The sequence below is a fragment of the Hibiscus syriacus genome, unplaced genomic scaffold (assembly GCF_006381635.1).
Source record: "Hibiscus syriacus cultivar Baekdansim isolate YM2019G1 unplaced genomic scaffold, ASM638163v2 tig00111402_pilon, whole genome shotgun sequence".
NCBI lineage: Eukaryota > Viridiplantae > Streptophyta > Magnoliopsida > Malvales > Malvaceae > Hibiscus > Hibiscus syriacus.
Window position 1 is genome coordinate 1857642 of NW_024063082.1, and position 21584 is coordinate 1879225.

General features: G+C 33.7%; 2 pseudogenes; one reads left to right on the forward strand and one right to left on the reverse strand.

The window, feature by feature from the left end:
* Positions 1 to 9465: 9465 nt before the first annotated feature.
* LOC120161787 lies at positions 9466 to 12151 on the forward strand (annotated as a pseudogene).
* Positions 12152 to 12158: 7 nt separating this feature from the next.
* On the reverse strand, positions 12159 to 17350 carry LOC120162337 (annotated as a pseudogene).
* Positions 17351 to 21584: the final 4234 nt, after the last annotated feature.

A 21584-nucleotide genomic window follows, 5' to 3' on the forward strand; every position in this document is an offset into this window, starting at 1 on the left:
ATAAATTTAATTTATTAATTTATTGTTGTTTAAAGAAATAATTTTTTTACACGTACAGAGCATTATTCCACAACATTTTCCCACGTACATATTGATTCGAAGAAAGAAACAAGAAAGGAAAAGAAAGGAAAAGAAATGAAAGGAAATGAGCAACAACTTTTTTACGATTGTCCATTATAATGGACAGATTATGGAAAATGAGGTCGGAGTAGTTTTTCAGTCTGAAAAACCAATAAATATGATGTTCAAAAAAGACATCACATTTATAGAAATGAAGCATAAGATAGAAAGAAAAATTCGAGTTGCAGTTGATGGTTTGAGGTATAGGTTTATGATATGCCCCAACCCAGTCAAATATATTGCAGTTCCACTTGAAGAAGATGATGATATTGGAACCATGGTTGGATTACATGAGTCAACCAATATAGCAATTATTGAGTTATTTGTTGATGTGCATAACATATGTGATGTTCCTGGGTCATCAAGAGGTGTGGCTCAAAATCCATCTGAAATGGCTTTATATAGTTAGTTTGAGGAGCCGACATACAGGTTCTCGAACAGTTTTATGGCACTATTGGAAAGTGTAAATGAAGTCCGGGGGACATCTGCAGCAGAAGAGTATGAGACGAGAAACATACCAGAATTGGTTGTTGATATTGACGCTGAAAATCGATGGGGAGAAATTCATGATGATTCAAGCGAAGATGAAGAAACCGAAGAACTCGTTTTGGGCGGCGACGAAAATATTTTTGGTGGAGGTGTAATTGATGAAGTTCCGGCACCGTATGAAGCTACTCCTCACATGTACAAGATAGACTATGATGCGATGAGGGAACCTGAATTTCCAAACATGCCACATTTACCTCCGTACCAAATGACTGAATCATTCGATAATTCTGGTGAATTTTTAGTTGGGGTACAATTCAGAGGAAAAAATGAAGCTACGCTGGCGATTAAAGAGTATTGCATCAAATGCCATATTGATGTCCATGTTACAGAGTCTAACCATAAAACCATATACGCGAAGTGTGTAAAATATGGCCCAGAGTGCAAGTGGAATATCAGAGTGTCGAAAAATCAAAGGCACGATGTTTGGGTCATCACGAGGTAGAATGGTCCGCACACATGTTTGAGAAACTCCATCGAACAAGACCACCAACTATTGGACTCCGATGTGATATGTGAATACGTGAAGGCGATGGTTGAAAAGGATCCAAGGATATCTTGTTTAGTGTTAGCTGCATCTATTCGAAGCCAATTTGGATATCAAGTAAAATATGGCAAGGTGTGGAATGCGAAAATGAAGGCAATGAAGCTGACGTATGGAGATTGGGATACATCGTACAATGAGCTACCACATTTGCTACAAGTAATGAAGCGATTTATCCTAGGAACCATAGTGAAGTCTCAAACCATGGCCGCATATGAAGAAGAAGGCCAACTTCTGGCAGGGAAGAAAATATTTCATAGACTATTTTGGGCATTCAAGGCATGTATTGAAGGATTTTCATTTTGCAAACGTATGATCCAAGTAGATGGTACGTGGTTGTATGGTCAATATAGGCATGTACTTTTGATGGCAGTTGCTCAAGATGGTGAGCGAAATATCTTCCCAATTGCATTCGCCATTGTTGAAGGAGAGACAACAGAGGCTTGTGATTTCTTTCTGACCAATCTACTTCAATATGTCATTCGTGAAGATGGAGTTTGCTTGATATCCGATAGAGGAACGGGTATTTTGGCGGCAATTGAAAGACCAGGAAGTCGTTGGATACCTCCGTATGCATATCCGACATTTTGTATCCGTCATATTGGCAAGAATAGTATCGACCAGTTTCATAACGCACATATTCGTAGCGAGATAGTCAGCATGGGTAAGTTTTATTTAACATATTTGTGCATTTTTACGTGGTTTTTTTAATTGCGGTTTAACACAATATATTATGGAACAGGATACGAGCTACGTCGACCAAATTTTGACAAGAGATTGGAGAATTTGAAGGCATTTTACGATGATCAGCGTGTTTGGAAGTGGGCTTCAAAAATACCGCGGGAAAAATGGTCGCAAGCATACGATGAAGGTCGGAGATACGGATATATGACCACAAACCTTGCTGAGGCCATTAATTCGGTACTAAAAGGTACACGCCATCTCCCAATAGCGAGTGTGGTGAAAGAGACGTACTTTAGATTGGCTAAAGTTTGGTCGGACAAAGGCAAGGAAATTGAGAGTCTCATAAATAGAGGTAAAACTTGGGCTCCTACAGTGGTGGAATCAATGGAAGCAAATGAGCGATTGTCAACATCAATGGTTGTTCATAATTTCGACCGAGTTGGTCATACTTTTGTCGTGTCGTGCATACGCCGTAACGTCGGAGGAGAAGACCAAACATTTAGAGTTGATTTACGACTCAAATGGTGTGATTGTAGTCGTTTTCAGGCATGGAAATATCCATGTGCTCATGCAGTCGCTGCATGTATGTATACTGGTGTAAGCGCATACACTTATATTGATGAATGCTTCCACCTACGTAGGGTATTAAATGTCTACAGATATGCGTTCAAACAGATCCCGAATGAATCATATTGGCCCAAAAAGGATCATGATGAATGGCTACCAAATCCAATGCTTCGCAGAAGTCCAAGGGGTCGACCTGAGTCCACTCGAATTCATACCAGTATGGATTTCCATGCTAGAGAGAGAGGTCAAGCAAAGAGATGCGGATTATGTAGGGGTGAAGGCCATTCAAAAAAAATTGTCCTAATTTACCAAGATATAGGCCTCATCATTAGTAATCATATATGTATTTCTATGTATTTATCCGGATTATGTGTGGTTCAATTAACGCCATTTTCGTTACATAACTAATATTAATGAAATTATTATTAATTTTTAATCATTTGATAGTAATGATTAGTAATAATGAAATTATTATTAATATTTAATGATTTGATAGTAATGATTAGTAATAATGAAATTATTATTATTTTTTAATGATTTAATAGTAATGATTAGTAATAATGAAATTATTACTAATATTTAATGATTTGATAGTAATGATTAGTAATAATGAAATTATTATTAATATTTAATGATTTGATAATAATAATGATTTAATTTGAATTTATGTAATTTTTGTCGATAAACTATTCCACCAGAGTTTTTAAATAGAGGGACCTAATTGATATGACATTTATAATTCGAGGACTTGAACAGATTTGAATGGATGTGTGGTTCAATTAACCATAAAAATGATTTAATAATAATTTAAATAATGATTTAATAATAAATTTAATAATGAATTTAATATTTAATGAACCAATCTTGTCTCTAGTCTCACCAGTAAGAAGGATTGGTCGGTGACCAATCTTACCGACACAACCACCTTGGTCATATTATTATTACAACATTCAAAACTCTTTTCACTTTCTTCTTCAATCCGTCAATGAACCAAACCTTTTAAAAAATAGACTTTCCCCATCATTTTAAACGTTGGATACAATCACCCAAAGGTAAACAAAATTGGTTTATATCAGTAAAAACACTATATAATTAGGGTTGGACATTTTGATTCGATTATGATAGATTTGATGATTTAGTAATGATTAGATAATAATCATTATAGTAATGATTTGATAATAATCAGTATAATAATGATTTAGTAATAATCATTATAATAATGATTTAATAATGATTTAAATATTTAATAATTTAATGATTTAGTAATGATTTGATAATAATCATTATAATAATGATTTAGTAATAATCATTATAATAATGATTTAATAATAATAATGATAATAATGATTTAATAGTAATTATTTAGTAATTATTTTATAATAATGATTTAATACTAATGATTTAATAATTATTACTAATAATTATAGAATAATAACAAATGAGTGTACAAGTGTGGACTACTCGAGTTTAAATTTATACATAGTCGAATTTATTAATGATTTTTAAATATTTAATGATTTGATACTAATGATTTACTAATTATTATTAATAATGATTTATTATTAATATTTAATTATTTGATACTAATGATTTAAAATATTATTTAATATATATTTTTAAATAAAAAATAAAATATTTTTAAATTAAGTTAATAATAAAATATATTTAAAATGTATGATATAAATTTTTTTAAGTTAATATATATAAAATATTATGACTAAATTATTATTAATAATGATTTATTGTTAAGGTTAAAAAACTAGTCTAATTTCAATATATAATTTGTAATAAATAGCAAACGAGTTTACAATTGTTGTCGATGCCGGGGTGTTGTTGAATGATAATGTCGGGGCGGACGTCTGATACGTTGTGGCCGTTGTGATTGCTCAGGAGTATTGTACCCATCCTCCTCATTCATTGGGGGCATTTGAACTGCCATGTGTTCAAAGTCATACGTCGACGAAAACGTAGGAGAATAGATGGGTGCCTCAGGCTGCACAAACTCTGGTATGTATGTCGGGATAGTAGAATCATCAACTGCGTGATGCAACGATCCCGCATCGTCGAACTGTTGTGGTGCGCTATTATCCACATCGGTCATTTCCGCTTCAGGTTGTAGAGATGAACTCCCACTCCCACTCGGTAAAGAGTATTCAGCTTTACCAAATCTTTTCTTAAACCTCAAAAATTATCGCCTCTCTGTCATTGTTGTGAGGAACGACTTTCCATTATCCAAAAAATAAGCAAGGTAAGCCGAAGTTTCAAAATTAAAGTTGTCATCTTGAATGGCGTCAAGAGTTGGCATGAATGAAGCCCTATTATTCCAAGCATTAATGTAGGTTGCATGCTTATCAACCCAATTAATGCCTTCTTTATGACGACCATCAAATCTGTGCAGGTCGTCATGCGTCTCAACCCAATTCACCGGACGACGACCATCTAAGTTTTAGAGGAGGTCATGATCCCATGGACTCCGCGGAATAGGTTGGTGGAAGTGGAATTACCTCAGTACTCTATCCCCAAATTGGATCTCAACAAAAGCAAAATTGATCAATGGTGTTACAGCACACCAATATTGAAACCCATCTAAAATATCGTGTGGTATCAACGCAAATAATTCTTCATTCATGTATGGTCTCCAATTAAACTGTAAAATTACAAAAACAATAAAATTGATTTAAATCAAATAATATAGTTAATTTAAATAATAATTAAAAAATACATATTATACATACCTCCTTTTTGGCCTTAATGTCGATCTTCAGCCTGAACTCTTTAATCTTGTTGTGCATCAACCCCGTGCCTTCAATTTTATGCCTCCATCTGTATATCAATCAAAACAAAAATAGAGACATTTTGTTCAATAATTTTAATCAAAATAATTTTTTTCTAATTAATATTTTATATTAAAATAGAGGATTCATATTACCTTCCGGCAAGTGGAAAGTCAACCGCTGTCCGACTAATCGGTGTTAAAAATGGAAGTCTATGCCAAGCCCATGATTGTAGCAGCAACAGACATCCACCAATTTCTGTTGTATTATTATCATTCACGACTAATGACGCCTTGCACATCTCACGATACAAGAACGCCAATATCGTCGAACCCCAGCTATATTGCTTACAATTCTCAAAATTTGTTAAAAAAAGAAGATATTGAGTGTGAACATAACTACCGGATTTATCAGACATCAAAATTCCCCCAATCAACTGTAATATATATGCTCGTGTTGCATATATAATTTTCTGCTCCGTACTATTTGGTTGAAGTTGAAATTCATTCTTCAACCATGACAACCTCACCTGCCACCCTCTACACTCTGGTGGTACGGGTGCTTTCCCAAGAAACAAGTTGCAAAGTTGTGCCACATTTTTAAACTCATGTGACATTACCACCTGCATTCCATTAGTTTGGACCCCGAGTTGCATTGCCATATCCTCCAAAGTTATCGTGCATTCGCCACACGGCAAATGAAACGTGTACGTTTCTGGTCTCCAACGTTCAATCAACGCACTGATCAAACCTGGGACCAACTTGTAATCTCGCACAAATGTTACATACCAAAATCCAGCCTCTTGCAAGTTTTCTTCTATCAATGGGTGTGGCTTGGGCACTTTATGTAGCCGAAGACGAAGGACTCGCTGCTCGTCCTCCTACAATTAAATAATGCAAAACATTTATCACAATCACCATAAAATAATATTCAAATATTTATTAATTATAATTCATTAAACAAATATTTTTTTCACCATTATTCCCAAATGACTTGAAATATGTTCATTGTCAAGTCTCAGCAGTGGAATTTGGTCAGCCATTGGAATGAATCTGTAAAAGAATTAAACAACAATACTTAAAAAATCATTTAATATAATCTAATGTTAAGTAACTAACTAATTTACAACCCAACAAAAAAATTTAATATAATAACTTATAATATAATAAACTTATAAAGTAACAAACTAAACTTTTTAAAATATAACTTAAACATGAATTTTCTTTAAACAACTAATAAACTATTCTTTAATATAACTTCAACTAATAAACTATTCTTTAATATAACTTAAACTAATAAACGATTTTTTAATTATAATTCACTACTAAAAAACTAATTAACTAAATTTTTTATATAATATAAATTCAACAAATCATATGGCAACTTAACTATTTAACTAACACAAACTAATTACATATTTTTATATATAACTAACTACTAACAAACTAACTAATTAAGTAAATTTTTTACCCTAACCCTAAACTAACAAACTAATAATTTAAAATAATAAACTAATTTAAATAAAATAAAATGAAAATTTACCTCGATGTTTGCTTGCCGGACTCTATTTCTTCTTCTTCCTCTTATTCCTTTCCTTTCTCTCGACACACTTCTCCCTTTCTTTCTTATGCTTCCTTAACCCCATATCATATCCCCTATATATTAAAGGGTCGGCTTCCATGCACCAATAATTGAAGAATCACGAGCCGTTGATTCTCGTGGATTGCAGCAATAATTGATGCATGAAGCAGCGAAAATTATGCTGCAATAATGCAGCGAATAAAGGTGTATGGAGCAACGGGAGCAGGCGAGCATGCAGTGGGGAGCAGGCGAGCATGCAGCGGGGAGTATGGCCAAAGACAAGGTCGCGGGGCGTGCATGGCGACCTCCTTGGTCGCCCAGAGTGCATGGCAACCTCCTTGGTCGCCCGAAGGGCATGGCGACCTATGTTTTGGGTTGTGCATGTCCCATGCGACGTTAATTCATGCGACGTTAATTCGATCTTTGATCGTTTTGAAGCTGCTACGCCGTAGGTCGCCCGGAGTGCATGGCGACCTACGACCAACACTGTGCAATTCGCCCTATTTGAGCAATTAATCTTGAGAGTACGTTATATCGCGAAATAAAAAACTCGAGAACATTATCTCGAGAGTTTTGTCGGGTATTATGTTGTCAGAATTATTCGAAAGGACTAAAATAAATGATAAGATTGAATTTAATAGTAAGATCGGACGGAATAAAAGGATTAAAATACACTAAATCTGTAAAATGACCAAAATACCCCTGTAATGGAAATGATCCAAAAATATCACCAAGCTCAGGAATGATGGGATATCATTGAGCTCTGTAATGATTGGAATAAAATTAAACACCAAAATGACCAAAATACCCTTATGGCCTTTACTAAGTAAATGTCTTGGATTAATTAAGTAATCCAAATAAGCATGGGTGTTGGATTACCTTTAAAAGTAATAGAACATAATTTAAGTGAGTAGATCAACTCTAAAGCTATGTCAGTACCTGAATGGCATAGATATTACTAGAATGCGTGTTCGTTTTCTCAAGTGTGACTCGATGATAAATTTTGGATGTATTCAGCTTAGCTCAACTCTGGATCTCATTCAGTACTAAGAATTGGACATTTGTTCGACAAATAAACCACGAAGACCAAATGGAATGGAATATAAGTACAACATGTGTCTGAAATTCAGGAACGTTTGAATTACTCTGGAAAATCCCGAAGTAACTGGAATGAACATGACTGTTAAATGAACTAGGTAACATCAATGACTGAGGATTAAGTAAGTAAATTGGATAAGTCTGAAAATTCTAATGAGTTTATAAGATGTATTGTCCTTATGGAACATGAACTACAAATCAAGAAATTCAGTATTTCATGATATCGTGGAAGCTTGGAAATGAAATAAATACCATTGGAAGATCTATTCAGCGATGATTCTGAAGAAGATCTATTCAGCGATGATTCTGAAGATGATCTATGGACAAGAATTTGTGGTATTAAAGAGTAAATACCCTAGAAAGAAAATGAATTGACCAGTCGACATAGATTATTAAGATTCTGAATCTTCGTTCTCAAGTTGTTCGATTATCCGATCAATTGACATGGATGTAAAGGATTTTGAATACCCTTCTGATTACGTACAACTTCTGAAAAATGTCCGAATAAGATATGATCATGATAATTCACATTCTGAATAACTGATGATTTCGTCAGTTAATGAACTTTTCCAATAGTGATTCTAAATTCTGACATTTTATCGGTATACTAAAGATCGGTGTTTCTCTGCCTGCTAAGATTATCCAGTACCTATGAATAATATATGTAAACTCTGGTGTGTTCCCTAATCATATAAATATTTTATCTGATTTCCGACTTGAATTCTGTTATGATACATGACCTGAATTCTGTTCTGATTTCTGATCTGGATTCTGTTCTGATATCTGTTATGAATTCTGTTTTGATTTCTGATATCTCCATTTACGGACGAAAAATGTTTTAATTGGGGGGTTGTTGAAGGAAGTATTTCTACAGGTTCCTCGGCTTTGTGCTCATGGCCTTACAGGTTGTGTGAGTTGGCTGTATAGTTCTGGGGAACCTACACAAATAGATTGTGAAAGGATAGGGGTATATATATATATATATATATATGTTTTAAAAGATCTGTATCTTTTTATTGGTTTTACGGGAACACACTAGAAAACCTATTCTAATCTCCTGAACTCAGTCATTCGAAATATTTCTCTGAACTGAAAGCTCATTGTCCGTTACCATCTGAAATATCAGTAAGATCTCTGCTCAACATAAAAATCTGTAAATGTTTAGAAACAATAAGGAAATATATATTTATATGTATCTGCATGTTCATCTGCATCATCTGGTAGTTCTGTATTACTGAGTTTTCCGAAACTCGCTCTATTACTCAACATTGCAGGTTAAAAGAATTGTACCAGTGCAACTATCGACTTCAGTAAGGAAGTTCGTCCGGCGTTGTTTGCAGAGTACGATTCATGTGATTATGGGGCATGTAATTGTATTTTGTTTTATATACGAGTTTGAAAATCTGTTTTATTTCGAATATTGATAACTTTTATTTTGTACTCATAAATGATTTTATGAGTTTACAAGTTTTAAGAAAAGTTTTAAATTTTCCGTTATTTTTACAGTGGGTCGCTCCGGTGACCTTAATGTGACACTCCAGATCAGATCGGGTTATCCTTATCGGTATGAGGGGTTACAGCTCAGGGCCTCCCTTGGTTTTAGTTCATGGTTTTGGAGCAAATAGGTCTGCATAATTGAAAACTTTATCTTCATAGGAAACATGTAATTTCTGTGAATATTAATTGCCAAAACTGATCAAAATAGTTGTGTGTGTGTGTTTTTTTTTCATTTCCATACCATGCATGTGGATTTCTTTTTTATTTTTGTTCCAAGTACTGTAGTACAGAAAAGAATTGATGTTTCTCTTATTCAGCGATGTTATAGAAAAGGAATCTGAGATGTTAGTGTTACTATTGTCCAGTAAAACTTTTCGATCTTAGGGTAGATTGTTGGTATTATTGCTTCTGGCTTCTGTTCAAACGTTTATATACTTGTTGATGGGAACAAATGGATCTCGACAGGAGAGAAGTGGCCTGGGAGAGAAGACGAGTGATTTAGATGAGAACTCAATAGGGATAAGGATAGCAATCCCGCAAAGGGTGGATTCTAGGATGACATGGGATCTCCGGAGAACTTCTGGAGACTCCACTCAGAGAGTATGGTCCTCCGTAGGTCTTTGTTAGTAGAGATTTGGTATTCTCCAGAGGGTTTTTCTCCGGAGGTATAACAATATTCTTAATCAAGCAATTGGTGTATGAATGTCCGAGAGTGTCCTTTTAGTAACTTCCTTCCATATTTGCATACTTAATTCTCAGTTCGTGTGATTTCTTGCTTACTAGTTACTGCAGTGATCATTGGAGGAAAAACATTCCTGTTCTAGCTAAATCGCATAGGGTATGCTATTGATCTTATCGGCTACGGATACTCGGACAAGCCAAGTCCTGGTGAGGTTGGGGACTCATTCTATATATTTGAAACTTGGGCTTCCCAACTGAATGATTTCTGTAGCAGTGTGGTTAAAGACAAAGCATTCTTTATTTTTAACTCTAGTGGAGGTAACCCTTGTTAGTGTTTTAATTCATCTAATATTAAACATTTCTGAACAAGCAAAACTTCTATTTTGTATAGATTATTTATAACATTAATATGCCAGTCAAAATAATTGGGGGTCTTCGTGTAGGACTGGTTGGTCTTCAAGCAGCAGTCACATATCCGGAGATCTGTAGGGGTTTATTCCTATTAAATATATCTCTGCACATGCTTCATGTCAAAAAAACAGCCATGGTTCGGAAGACCATTCATCGCATCATTTCAGAGTTTGCTTAGGTAACAATGATATGGAAGCATTTTTAATTTTTTCAAGCCAAGGTTTAGAGTGTTGCAATAGCTATATTGGTTTTGTAGGCAGCTATGATGTCTTTGCAGGAACACTGCAGTGGGCAAAGCTTTCTTCAGATCCGTCGCCACACCGGAGTCTGTTAGAAGTATTCTTTGCCAGGTAATCTTTTGTGGTGGTTTTTGTAAGAAACGAATTAATCTTTTTATATGAGCTGGGTAAGTTAGCATGTCTAGATGTAATGAGGTTCGAGCATCTGACCTTGGCCCTACAACCAAGACTTGGAATCAAAAGTTGGATGTTTCTACGGACATTTTGCTGCATAGCTACCGGTTGATAATTGCTTCTTGTGTTGCATTTCAGTGTTACCATGACACCCCTCAAGTGACTGATGAACTAGTTTAGATTATCCTGCATCCAGGACTCGAGCCTGGTGCGGTTGATGTTTTTCTTGAGTTCATATGCTACTCGGGTGGCCCCCTGCCCGAGGAATTACTGCCGCAGGTTAAAGTGAGTTTATTAAACTGATTTCTCATCCACTTTCTTCGTTCCCATCCATTCTAATGTTATTTTGATAGCTTAGGTTTATGTTTCTTGTTTTTCCACTTTTTGCAATGCCCTGTCTTGATAGCATGGGGTGACAAGGATCCATGGGAAAGCATCGAGCTTGGAAGAGCCTACGGGAATTTTGACACTGTAGAAGACTTTGTTGTCCTCCCTAATGTTGGCCACTGCCCTCAGGTCTCTCTCTCTGTCTCTCTCTCTCATGCACACGCACATGTGCATGTGGGCAGACAAGCTGATCTGGATGTATGCAACGGTATATTGACACACTTGAAGAGTGACAATGAGAATTAAGCTCCAATAAAATCTACATGTCAAAGTACTCTTTAAGTACAACCACTTTCAAGATTTCTGGACCTTTTTTTCCTTCTTAATTTTCCTCGACCATTTAGCCTAGAAATAGTTAAAACATGCTGGTTTGTCATTGATTAAAGGCAGTGTAAGGAAGGAAGCATGGTTCAACGGGTTTTCCCGTTAACAAATATGATTTTGTTGTGGATGTCTTCTTTCTTCTTAGTATTATGGATGTGCATGCAGGATGAAGCTCCGCATCTTGTGAATCCACTTGTAGAGTCATTTGTGGCCCGCCATTCTAAATCTCCGGCTAGAGCTTCTGCAACCATTTGAGCTGTCGGTGGAGCTTTTGTTGCTACTTCCGCATTCGTTATTGACATGCATGATATTCCTTTGAAAAGGTCACTATAAATACCAAACTGTAAATAATTCATATAGAATGTTGGATAAGCAACTCAATGTTTTCTTATACGTACCATTTTGCATTTGAATGCCTTACTTCATCAACTATGTAAGCAAATTTTTACTTGGAATGCAAAATCCTCCAATGTATTTGGATTCTCACCTTAGTGCAAAATTATAAACTTACAACCAAAATTCCTGGAACTATTATGTCATCTTATGAGACAAGATGAATGAAAAAAATGTGTACACAGGATGTCGTTTCGGAAAAGAACGATAGAAAAGGCCTATATCATCTTTTCTATTCACACCAAAGAGTGAACTAACTAAGCATGTACTCTCTGACTGTGGCATGTTAGGTACAAGTGTTTCTTTTAATATAAGAGATTACTGCACTCTGGAATTTATGCTTCTCTGCATTAACTTTTTCGTCTTTAGAGCGTGGATAAACTCAGGCTACTAGAAGCTAGCACTTCTTTGAGACGTTTCCACTTGCTGCCAAACCCGGAATTGGAGTTTCGAGGGGTTGTTCTTCGTATAACCAGTCTGGGACGTACTTGGATGCTCCTGTAGTCCACTTGCATGGCAACTGCTTCCCTAACTGCTGAGATATTCGATTCTTCAGGAATGTCCTCCACCTCATTATCTACACGATTTTCATCAATCTTGTTTCTGTTTGAACCTTTGAATCCTGTTCTGAAGCAATGGTGTCCTCCTCCATCACATAACCATCCTCCAAAGACTAATCCCTCAAATTGTCATTATGGAAACTATGCACAACAGCTCCATTGACAATCATCACTAATTGACAGCTCAAGGTTTGTCAGTTTTCAGCTAAAGCTGCACTAACTTCTTGTTCCCCTGATTCAACTACCCTTTCGATCGAGCCTTTGACATTGATCTCTTCAACTTCAAAGTTGAAGTCCTCTTCAGATGAGTTGCATCTAAGATGGTTACTGCTTCTTTGTTTGCCAAACAAGCTTCCTTCCTCGTTCACTGGAGTCATCTGAATGTAATTACAGAAGCATTGTCAGCATACACTCGGCATATTCGTTTCATTTGCCAAAAAATGATACTCAAAGCATATAAGACTTTTCTTTTTTACCTTAACATTAGTAAGATCTACATTGTTATCCCTTAAAAACGAAACAAAGTCGTTAAAATTTTCTTCTAAAGGACGATAGTGACTGCTGTGAGGCCAAACTACCTGTTGAGCAAAGTAACAGTAAAAGCCTAAGTATATATTTTAAGCCTCTATTGAAAGAAACCAGTAACAGCTCAATGATATTATGCATAACTATACCTTAAGGATGCCATTGTCGAAAACTAATCTTCCGGGTAGCACCTGTAACACCCCAACCCGTACCCGACCCGAATACGAGTCCGAGATGTTACATTGACTTTTAAAAATGATTTCATTTCAAAACAATTGAGCATTTTAATTTATATTAAGAAAATACGACCATATATGGTTCACTTGTGCTTGTTATAAAATTTTGAGTTCAAAAATACGTATTTGTGAACAGTAAAATAATGTGTGAATAGTGAATAGTGCGATGAACAGTGAGGGTATCGATTCCCTGTAGCAGGGAATCGGTTCCCCTTTAAGATACTGGAAAATTTTGTTCAAACTCGCGGTTACTGTTCATGCTACAGTAACTGCTACAGTATTTTCCGAAATTTACATATTAACTTATAAAAATTAACCTTTCATCACTATAAAAATTCTCATCTATGTTTCCAAAATTTATTTAACAAAATAAATTGAATATTATTAATTACATATACTCATTAAAACATTACAAAACTCATTCGTATGACTTTACAAAACCGATTAAAACATATCGGATTTAAACCTTTATTTACATGCCAACCACTATCATTGTTACAAAATACATATTATACATTTATTTTCTGATCTGATATTTGGAAAGGAAAAACTGACCTGTCTTGCATAACTTTTACCAATCTTCCTCTTCTCGGAACCTACGCGTGAAACAATCACACGCTAAGTTGTTGACTTAGTGAGGCATACAAAACATAAACTATAACCATCTATCATTTCATATAAACAAAAGGTATACATATGCCAATATTATCATATCATATCGAACATATATCATTAACATGCTTTTCAATACTCATATTATTGTTACTACTTCCTTGTGATCATATAAGCATGTGTTGAACATTTCTATACATATCTTAGAACACATAGCATCCTATAATCCATGCAATACCATTCATATCATCACAAGCATATGCATCGTATATAATGTATTTGTTATTGTATCTTTATTAGCCCATGGTACACTGGTGAGAACTGAAGGTATGTGAGTACACTGAGGTTGTGCACAAATGCTGTCACCACAGCTCATATAAATTGCACCGAAGTGCCACGTAGAATTTGTCCCGAAGGACCGCGTAGAAATGCACCGAAGTGCCACGTAGAATTGCACCGTAGTGCCATATAAGATTGTCCATAAGGACCACATATAAATTCCTTAAGAATCATATACATATACCAAGGATCAAGTAAGTGTCTCAAAAGACCTCATACATGCTCCAAAGAATACATATACGTCCCGAAGGACCACGTAGAATTTGTCCCGAAGGACCGCGTAGACCCTCTACTCTTGGCATGCCAACTATACCTATAGCTCTCGTATCATATAACATGGGCATCATTCTTATGCTTCATATATTCATGTGCTCATATCATTGCTCTTATGATCACATATCACATGTGCATATAATCACGTAGTTTACTTTCATATCACTTTTCATATGAATTCATATTCATATGTCACATAGCTCGTATCACTTTGCATGGATTCACATAAACATATATATCATTTGATTCATGTCTTATTCTTATATCATCATATATATTTCATAGCACATATAAGCACATATCAGTTCATATAATCAAGTATACATTTCATGTCATTCACATCTTTATAATCAATACTCCATACACTATAACTATTGGAAATAGACTTATCACAAGTCCAATTTCTTATAATCTTATAAACTAAAATGCACTCATAAAAATCATATAACATTTTAGGAGTCACTTCTTACCATAGTAACTCCGTCATTAGCTCATCGCAAGCCAATATTTTTCGATCGCATAAGTACAATTAAATTGCACTCACCTTAGCCTTGCTTTGATTCAATCCTAATCCTTTGATTATTCCGGAACTTGTTTAGGCTCAATATCTACATAAATATAACATTTCAAAACAACTATCAGAAGCCTAAACCTTAAACTTGATGTTGATAACTTAAGCCGGTTTAATGAACCATAATTCTAATTTTCATTTAGGGGGAATCGATACCCCTCCCAGGGGGATTCGGTACCCCCTGCATAATCTGGAAATTTTCATTCAAACCAGAAATCACTGTTCATTACACGAAAATTCACTATTTTTGTTTCAAATTTTCATATTTCATCCCCTTTCATACTCCTAACTCAAGTATACATACTTAAACTAATTTATATCCATTTATTTCATCTTAAACCTCAAAATTCTATTCTTCATATAGAATTCAATAATCATACCAAATTTTCCATGTTATTCAAACTTAATTCTAACACTTCTAACTTCTTAATCTCATAGATGACAAGTCAAATTCAACTTAAAATTCAACTTATCAATTCTATTTCAAGATTTGATTCAAGAACTCAAAATCTTTAATCTCTCCTATACCTTTCATCTTGTTGTTTTAGAACAAATTAAGCTTTCCTTAAGCTTAATTATCATCTAATGATCAAAACCCAACCTTGAATTGAACAAATAATCAACTAATGAAGAAACTTACCTTTGCCCTTGCTCTTACGGGAGGAGAAGAGAAAGGAAGAAGAAGATGAAATGCTTTCATCTTCTCATGTTTTTATCTCTTAATAAAAGGGATAAAAATATCTTTCATGACAAATTACCATTTTACCCTTTAATTCTTTAGATAATTACTAACAACTTTCAGGAAATATCTTCAATTAAATCATTGAACTATTCAAGTATTCTACTTTTATCATCAAATTCTGAAATTTTGCAATTTGGTCACTAACCCGTAGTTTGGGATGTTACAGCACCTCCGGCTAAGAAGCTAGAATGTTGAAATGTACCTTTCTTCTTCACCCCAACATACAAGATCTTCGATGTGTTGAGGACAAAAATCCACTTAGCATCGCATGTTTCTTCGATCGTATGGAGAAGATTCCCTGTTTGCTTGTATACGAACTTCCCGTCTACCACAATAACTTCATAGGGCTTCCTTTCTATCTGTATAGCAGATAATTATTTCAGTAAGATTTTGAATACGAATCCATATAAACTTAGGTGGAACAAAAAGAAATATAGACCCACCGGACCGAGATATTTGATGCATTGCAGTTGAAGCTTTGATCTCGGACATTTTTCTATATTTACTTCTTTCCCTTCCCCAATGTCCAGCCTGCATTTTCAAGACAAGTTCATCAATTTTCGATATCGATTTCTTGAACTTTGAATAAAAAAAATGTGTTACCAATGAACCAAAACAAACAGTTGAAGGAACTCACCAGTAAAAAAAGGGTTCTTGACTCTGAGAATGTAGCCATTGATTATAATAAAAGTGTAAATTGTGTCCATACCGATGTCTCGGATCAATCTGAATAACACATGAAACCAGAATCACTAACAGATAATGAAAAACAAGTGTAATTCAACTAAGTGCATTTTCAGTTAAATTCACTTACAGCCTCAAGCCAGTGTTGCAGGGCAAGCTTTTGAGCCTTGTCATTCTTTGATAAACCTTTTCCAACCTTGGCAGCCCTTGTTCTTGCTCTCGACCAACGCGAGATGGCGGTTTCGTGTTTACCTGTATCGAAAAACGATATAGAGCTCCTCTTAAGTTCTACAAAATCCAAGAGCCTCCACCTACATTACAACAAATAATTGCATTAGAAAAATAAAACAAAAAAGTTCAGCATAAAAATGTGTATACACACACACACACCATGTCTGCTCCACAAGTACTGCACAATCTGCAAGCTTTCTCCTTGTTCGAAAACTATTGTATACTTTCGGCAAGCTTACTGCTGCTCCATCCTGTGGATTGCTGGGATCCAAAACTGGTGCCTCAATGGTCAAATTCTCTGCTTTAAACCCAACGGATCCTTCCAATATCATATTTCCAGAGCCAGCTGATAAAAACATCACTGGCTCTGAATCTAAACTCTGGTAACTTATAGATCCAACAAGTGTTTTGGCACTGTCATCTCCAAAACTAATGGAGTTCACAGCTACTGATTCTAAAGCATCTTCCACATCGCTGCATTTGGCAAATGGGGAAGGCAAAGCAACACCCATCTCTCTGAAACAAACAAAAAATAGGGCACTTGAGATTTCTCTCTATTATTTCAGTTTGTTTGTTTGTTTGTTTTCTTCTATCTATTGACCATAGAAGACAGTGCTTGAAACCTGGATGCAGAAACTGAAGCGACAGAGACGATGACTTATATATTTTGAATATATTGAGACAGGCAGACAGCTACTTACAAAGTTTAGTGACCTAAATACGGCTTATGTCCTTGTTTCATTTCAGACACGTGGACTGGTTAGGCTGCTTATTAGAAATATTTGTATGTAATTGAGTTTTAAAGTGTAACCGATGTGGGAAAGCAATAGTGAAAGGGAGAGGCTGCTCATCGGATTTTACTTTTGCACTTTAGATCATGCTGGAAAAGAAAACAAACGCAGAAACTATGATCTGAAAATAATATATATGTTTATATGATTGGAATTCAATCTCAGGCATGCAGGAAGCATGCATCCGGTTGAAGCTTTTCTTATTTATCATAAATGTATTATGACTTATTATTGGAGGATTGTGTTCGGTCAGAATGGTTTTTTTTCTTCTAAAGAATAATATTAGGTTGGATACGAGTTTTTTTATTTAAATAAATTGAGTGATTATAATATAATATTTGTCTAGAATATTTATTACATTGACAATGTACAAATTGCCTACCGACGTAATTGTTCGAACCTTAAATCTTTAGAGTGAACAACACTCTCTTTAATCACTAAATCCGTTTAATTATTTCATAATATTTGAAATTTAAATTTGAGGTATTACAGTTAATTTTAATATATATATAGGCATAATATCAAAAAAGACTAATAACATTTGATTAAATAGTTACTTTAGTCCCTATTCTTTTTATTTGGAGCATTTTGACCTTGACGTTTTATTGAGACAAAAAACCCCTTATATAAATAGAAAATGTTAGTTAACAAATAGTTAACACTCCAATTTTTGGGCTTTTTAATCATCAAATAAAAAGATGAGAGTCAAAATATTTTAGAAAAAAATAAGGGCAAAGTGACTATTTTACTCAAATATTAAGGGTATTTTTTCCTTAAATGAGATATTGATGGCCAAAATGCTCCAAAACAAAAAGAACAATGATCAAAATGATCATTTTAATGAACTTTTAAGATTAATTTTAACATTATACCCATATATAACTATTAGATAATAATTACACTCTATTTTAATCTTATAAGTTTTTATATTTTGAAATTACAATTTATAATTTTGAAAGATTATGCCTTATATATTCTAATTTTATAAATGTTATATATATATATATATATATATATATTATAATTTCCATAATTTCATAAAAAATATTATTAAAATTGATTTAATTTTATAAATTAATGTAATACGAAAAGGATTATGTAAAATTTGGGATTGGTTTAGTTAGAGTTTGATTAATCATCCAAATATTCTAGTTTAAAAAGATGTTACAAGATTGTTAACTCTTCCTCAAAATATAGGTTTGATATGATACGTAAAGTACCACATGTTTTTCATATATAAGAATTTATGAATATGATGTAAAATTAATGTATTTTATCACTTTTTTAGATAATTCGTCTCCCTCTTTAGAATGGGAGAGTGACATTCTTTACCATCGAATCTCGGGATGTTATTATTACAAGATCATGTTCGTAATTGATTCACTTTATCTACTCCACTAATTATTATTTGATATAAAATCATATAATTAAAATATCATTTTGATATCATTTATTATGAGATCGTTATCATCTTTTAAAATGATATATATAACATCACTTCTTTTAAATTTTATTATCGCTTTTTCTTTTTAACTTGAGACTAGTGTAATAAATTAGAATTTTATACCGATAAAATATTTAACTAGAAAAAACAACCTAGAAAAGTGAGAAGTCCATCCATTATTTTCTCCACAAACCCACCATTTTACAAATAACTATTCAGACCATCTTCCAACTATCTGTACATGATTTTTTTAACAGATTGGTATCTGTTAAACTTTTTATTATAAATAATTTAAAGTAACCCATAGATATAAAAACGGTGGCAAATAAATACCCACTTATAATTGAAAACTAGGTATATACATAATGTAAGTGCATGCCAGCACGAACATGCATGTAATCTATACACATACACATAAATAAATCATTAATGTTTGAACATGAAAGATCTTAATTCAACATTTGTCACCCCAAAAATGTACACATAATTTAGTTATCGGCAACGTGCCCCATCACTCACAAAACAGAACAAAAACAATTCGGGTGAAGTTTAGATTTGAGATTGAAAAGCAAATCTTTGAGGCAATTTGGGTGAGGCCCCGAAGGCTTTGGCTGTCGGTCCATCTTCCATATCTACTTTTAGAGATTATACTATAATGTTTTTAAGGAATTGGGAATAAATAAAGGTCAGGAAATCACGAGGGGAATCGTCGGGACGGACGGAATACGACTGTCATTTTGGGGATCTCCATGCAAACTAGATTTAAAGATTGGGTACTGCACCGTACGAGATGTCGATGATTATGCGTCGTCGTTTCAGTTCGACCACGTTGTGATGTCTGGTGCGAGAGATGCAGACCTAATTCAACCTTTTGCTTCTGGTTTATGCTAATCAATAGGTGATGAACTGATTTTAGTTAATTAATTTAGGTCAGAAAAAAAACATTTAATTCTGCACCCAAATCTTTGGCTATGCTCAATGTGACCGCCTGCCCTAAAACAATTAATGCGTTTAGCTGTGAGATTAATACCAAAGGTCATTTATTATCTCAATGAGAGATTAACACATCTTACCACTTTCATACGTAGTTTGCTCATCTCTTTAGATTGAAGGCTTATAATCTTTCATTATTTAATCTCGCGATATTTTTCTTACATATTTATACTTTATTTTATTTGTTTCACTCGTTAAAATATTTCATCTAAAATTAAATAGTCGATAAATTATGATAAAAAACAAAGACCTATATAGATGAAAAAAATTAACAAAATAACACATCAACAATCATGATAAAATATAAATGACATTCATTTGAATAAATATATTATTTTTTTATTCAAAAATATATGTTATTTATTACCCAATCAGATCTATTTTCAAATACAAGATACCAATTATTGATTATATATTTGATACAAGTGGTTAATTTTTATAGTTGGGTGTGAATTTGTATTTTTTATACTGAAATAATAAAATGTAAGTTGATGGCTTGAGTTAGATAAAATTTATCATATTTAAATTGAGTTTATTTGAATTTAAACTCTTGTCGAGACGGTATTTTTCCGGCGAAAACAAATGTCATTGCTTTTTAAATCTCGTCTCGAAAAAGTAAGTGTTTTTCTTTTTTGAATCAGATAAAGCATAATTTGAGGAGTCACTATCAATCATTTATCGAGGTGTGATTGGTTACCAAAAATGCTATGTTATTTTAATAAAATTTATAAAAAAAATAATATTAAAATAACGCAAAAAGGGTCTGTTACCAAAAATGAGTCGGTTACGCGTGGGGAAGGATTAACACCCCACAACGCCCAAAATTGATACATTTGTTTATTAATTATTTGTCTTTGTAGTAAAATTTATAAATATGAATTTAATTTAATTATTAAATTATACAAATAAAATATCTAGATTACTACTACAAATACCTAATATATGAAGTACTATAAATGTAAATAATCCTATTTATTCAAAATAATAAAAAAATTAAAGCTCGTGGATCAAATTGTAAAATATCTAAATTAATGGTCATAATTCGAAATATCATGAAATATAGCTATTAACAGTGTTATTTAATCATAAATAATTATACGTGTTAAAATATAAATTATTAAAATAATAGGGACTAAATATGCTATTTTAACTAATATATACAAAAACATGGCAAGGACTAAAAAGAAATAAAATAAAATGCGAAGACAAAATTAAAATGCACAAAAACTTGATTTTGTGACCAAAATGAAAGAATTATAAATTATAGGGATTGCAGTCGAGGTTTTTCCCTTCTTGAAATTACATAGAGGTCACTCCCTAAAACGACGTCGTTCGGAAAGGTATAAATAGCCTTTAACTGGCCTAAAGGGCCAAAATATCTAATTTCTTTTGCTTCTCTCTAAAGACCTCCCACCGAAGGGATGTCGATTACTGGCCGATACTGACACCACCAAACGGTGGCCGGAAAACATCAAAAGCTCTCTGAATACTCCTCTTAACCCTAAAAACACTAATCCGACATTGTTTTCAACCGAAAACTATCCTATCGAAATAGATCTACAA